Raw genomic sequence first — 4,748 nt, forward strand, 5'->3', positions numbered from 1 at the left:
ATAGGCTGAGGATGAATGACTCCTTGGCAAACCAAAGCCGAGGTTCGAAGAAGTGGTCTGCCGTCTAAGGGAACATTTCAGGAAGTCTTGTAGGTATGATAAGCATTATAAAAACCTAGGATAGGGGGGAGTCCTAAAATATCTAAGGAGAAGGCTACTACTATCGCATTGAATGCTCTGCAGCTGACTTTTGGACTGCATTAATGTGGAGAAGACCCCTGAACAGTGTTGCATTGGCTTCCCTAATGCGCAAAGGGCCTGAAAGGGTGTCCGATAGGACAAGTACTCAAGTAGTAGCTTGGATGATCAATAAGTGGAAAGTCAAGATTGTTTAAAGAGAACTGTGTAATGAAAGTGATCCTCCACAGTGAAGAAATCGAAACGAAGAATTATAGTATCAAGAACTGACTTTGTAATCAAACTTGTAAGAGATATATAAGAACCAATCTCCTCAGACTTTGCCGAGGACAATTTTCTTCAGTTTAAACTTGTTTATCTTCATTCTTTTATTTTCAAGATCTACCTTATTTGTTGTTTAATTCACTAAAACCCAATTTTTTCAACCCACTCTCTACAAATTCATTGTTTTGGGCTTCTTGGGCTTGAGTCCATCTATCTTTTGGGCTAGAGACTCCAATCTGGTCCTTTCAATCTCATTATCAATGTTGCAAACTACATATCTTTCAAAATTTTAGTTAAATAAGATTTTAATTTTAATCTAAAACTTTTTGTTTGATAATTACCACATGGAAACAAACTTCCGCTAACACTACAGTTGAGAATTCATATTAATCTACATTTGTAAATTAATAAGCCATATGTTACACATAATAACATAACATGGATTTATAACCCCAAGTGAAAATGGCTTCGCTACTAGTTATCCTAGTACAACTTAAAATAGAGGAAAATGTATAAAGAAAAGTAGTATTAATATTTAAAATACTGATACAAAATATGAGATATTGAGACACAAAAATAAAACGACTATTTTTATTTCTTTAGGCTAAATGATAATATCATTGAGAGGAAAACCATACAAACAAATAAACCAACCTTTTAGTTTTTTAAAACATAAGAACATAGATTTTTTAATGAATTATTTTTATTATTTTTCAAAAGAAATTTTAAATGGTTCTTCCATCAATTAGTATTTTGAAAGCACAAATATGAAGGGGGTGAAAAAAAGTAAACTGTTTTTTTATTCACCAAAAAATATTTGAAATCAATATTATTCTTTTAGAAAGAAAAATGAGTATTTGTTATTTGAAAATCAGCATTTAATTTTGGGTTGAAAGTCGCACGTGCAACGCTAGTAGGCATGTCGCTGAGGCCAGTCTATTCAATTTATTTTTCTCTATCTCACTTTCCCTCGCCGTAACCGATGCAAGGTGGCGGTGGATGCCTATGAGGGTCGCCGGAGATCCACAAGAGCAAGAGCGAGGAGAGCTTACAGAAGAAGCGCCTTCGAGCCACTCACCAGCAATCCTTCTCTTCCTCTCTCCACCACCACCGTCAAAAAGAAGGTAACTTCTACTGCTACTGTCATCCAATTCAATGTTGTTGACGATCATCCGTGCTTTTCTAGGGTTTCACTGTTTGAAAATTCAAAAACCCTAGATTTGGAGTTTCGGGAGTAGAGGTTTTTGCTGATATTCTGGTCCAGCGGTTGATTCCTTGTAAGAATTCTTTCCACTTTTTTCTATATTTGTTCAATTTTATTGTTCAGAGGTATTGAGTTCTGTGTTTTTTTTTTTCTTACGATATTTGTGGTTTTTTTTTTGGCTTCTCTTTGGATCCCTTTCTTGTTGCTCTTTTTTGGCTTTGTGGTGGCTTTTGGTTATTGGGTTTTCTGGGTTTTGTTCAAATTTTGGTTTTAATGTGTTTTTTGATAAATCTGTTTGGGATTATAGTTCGGTTTTCTGTAGCTTCTGTTTCCAAACTTTAGGTTGAAATAAATCCATATTGAATATCTCTCTGTGAAAATTATGTGTATATAACCATTTATAGGTTCATTGATTAATATGATCTTTCNGAGTTGACTCTATGAAATTTTGAACAGAAGTACTTTCTGTTCATTTTTAACATCTCCCAGGTTATAATACCATGCATCTCCCTAAAATTATGTTACAGCTACGATTTACGAGTGATCTCCTTATGGAGCTGGATTCTGGTGTGGGGTTGGCAATGCAGCTGTGCCACACCCTTTTCTTCCTTTGGGTGGTGCTGCTAACATAGTAAAGGTTTGATGGCTTTTTCATGACACCATCTGTCATGGTCATGTTAGTCGTGCGCTCCCATATTCTGTACTCTTTGCTTGTAGAATTTGGCTGCTGTAACATTAACATCAACTTGTACTCCAATTTACAAAGCCTTTGCCAAAGGAGAAAACATTGGGGATGTAACTGCTAAAGGAGAATGTGTTGGGAATATTGCAGATCTGGTATGCTTATTAAACTTCTCGTTCTATTTTTACAGGATGATATCTATATTTGGAATGAGAGATAGGTCTATCAAATGAAATTTATTGTGACATGGGTTTGTAGACTTATATACTGTTTTGACATCTTTCTAGAACAAAAAAAGGGAAGAAGAAGATTTGACATCATTACATCTAACATAAGAACTCTCCAAAATCTGTATGGAGTAACCTAAATCTCGGTTCATGTATCAAGGATCGAGACGAATTTTAATATCTCTATTCATTTGACAAGTCATGGCCACAAAAGGAGGATTTTATGCCAAGTCTAAAGTCATTGGGAACATTAAATCCGTTGACCTCTCCACAGTACCATGCAATAAAAAATTAAAAATCAACCACACAGCAGTGTTGCCCTACCCACAAGTTTTGACTCTTATTAGTGGTAACATTTCCTTTCCCCTCACGTTAAAAATGGATTGAGTTTGTACGTTATGCAATATACTCTCAAGTCATCTATATATATAGTAATTTAGATCATGCTTTGGTGGCTTAGCTTTCAATACTTTTGGGGCATGCATACTTTATTTACACTTCTCATGATTCATGAAAGTAAAACAATTTGACTTGGTTTCACGCCAAATTTTATTTAGTTTGGTTATGGAAAATTGAAGTCTTAGTGCAAAAAATTGACGGTGAAACTCATGTCCAATAAATTAAATCCTTCAAGTGACATAAGCTTTTAAGGTATAGGATCCTTTCAATTATTTGGTTTAAACCAAACAAATCATATTTGTCAAAGCAATTACAACTAGTTTGAATTCAATCTTTTTATATTTTGATCACGAAATATACTCGAGATGTATCATAGAAGAATATTCTATAACTGTACATAGAAATTATTTCCTTTTGTGATTTGAATTCTTATGTACTTGATACTACTAAAGTTTGTTCCTCTCTCACTTTCTTGATGGTCTTTTCGAGCCCTTTGATTTTGTCGTATTGCCTTAGGCATCAATCAATATGTCTAGATATATCTCCAGACATTGATGTTTTACAGTATATTCTCTTGCAGCCTGCAGGATTTGTACCCTTCTTTCATCCTCTTTGATTTTTCATTTTTGTTTTTAAATATTTGATTATATTGTTTCTTGGCAATATTTTTGTTCCAAAATTTGATCTTGATTCAGAAGTAGCAAGGAGGAACTATGTGTTGCCTACAGCAACTCACAAATTCTTGCTTGGTATGTAGGAATGTGGAGAACAATCTATGTGCAGGTCAAATCCTTAGTTAATGGGTTAACTCCTTTATTGGGTTCACAATTCATTTGTTATGGTGGGTGTACAAGTATCCTAAAATGGGAAGTCCCTTAGAAACGATGTCAGTGTTGGTGAATCACTCGTCTACCTTCCCCTTTTTACCCTTGGTTCTTGGTTTCTCTCTCTCTTCCTACTCTCCAATGTCTAACTCCTTCTCCATCCCTTTCTTTCCCTATTTATAGCCTTCCTTTAGTGGATTAGAAATGATTAATTTTAGTTATTTTCATGCAGGTGGGGCCCTTCAGGATTATTCCTATCAGACTTGGGTCCCACTTTAGAAATGGAGATTCCAGGCTTTGGGACTTACAGTAGACGCAGGATATTGCTTGACAGTGATACTCCCCATGGGCCTACCAATATTGGGCCAATGACCGTACGATAGCCCCCCTTTGATTCTGTCCTACACCTTGGGGATGGAATCAAGGATTCTCATTAAATCACATGTTGCTCCTTGGGCATACCAATCGTTGTCCGTTAAATGTGGACAAGACAGCCTGGGATTGTGACGCATATGATAGCAAGCTGTCCAATCTAATAGTGATCATTATCTGATGGTTCATGTATCGAGGCCACGTGTGTAACAGCTTAAAAAAGGAGGAATTAATGTCATTCCCGCCTAAAACCCATTTGATGTTTTTGTTATCCTCTCCCCTATAAATTGAACTTTCCTCCCTTACTGACCATTTCTTACTTCCTTCTCACTTTTATTGTTTGTAGTTCCTGAGCACCTTACTTCTCCCCGAGATCGTCCTCCTTAGCGTGCCTACTGTAAGTTCTTTAATCCTTGCCTTTTTTCTTTAAAGTTCCCCTCTTATCCCTTAATAGAAATGGGTTTTGCACACCTTCTCAAGACCGAGACCGCTTTAGCCAATTTTAGGGCTAGATTTAATGTACCCGTAGAAGTAAATATAGAATATTTCCATGAGGGCAGTATAGAGAATGATAGACGCCTTCATGTAGTGTTTTTTCCTTTGATGGCCATACTAGAGGGTGGGGTTGGATTTTCAGT

At 36.0% G+C, this 4,748-nt stretch overlaps 1 long non-coding RNA gene across 2 annotated transcripts; it reads left to right on the forward strand.

Moving 5' to 3' along the window:
- The first annotated feature begins 1,294 nt into the window (after window positions 1-1,294).
- Window positions 1,295-2,533, forward strand: LOC112027478 (uncharacterized). Of its 2 annotated transcripts, XR_010625940.1 has the most exons (3): window positions 1,298-1,526; window positions 1,589-1,679; window positions 2,134-2,533. It is a non-coding gene; the product is annotated as an uncharacterized LOC112027478 (long non-coding RNA). The 2 variants fall into 2 exon arrangements; XR_010625939.1 differs by having other exon boundaries at window positions 1,295-1,679.
- The last annotated feature ends 2,215 nt before the right edge of the window (window positions 2,534-4,748 follow it).

This window comes from Quercus suber, unplaced genomic scaffold, assembly GCF_002906115.3.
Source record: "Quercus suber isolate HL8 unplaced genomic scaffold, Cork oak 2.0 scaffold_660, whole genome shotgun sequence".
Classification (NCBI taxonomy): Eukaryota; Viridiplantae; Streptophyta; class Magnoliopsida; order Fagales; family Fagaceae; genus Quercus; species Quercus suber.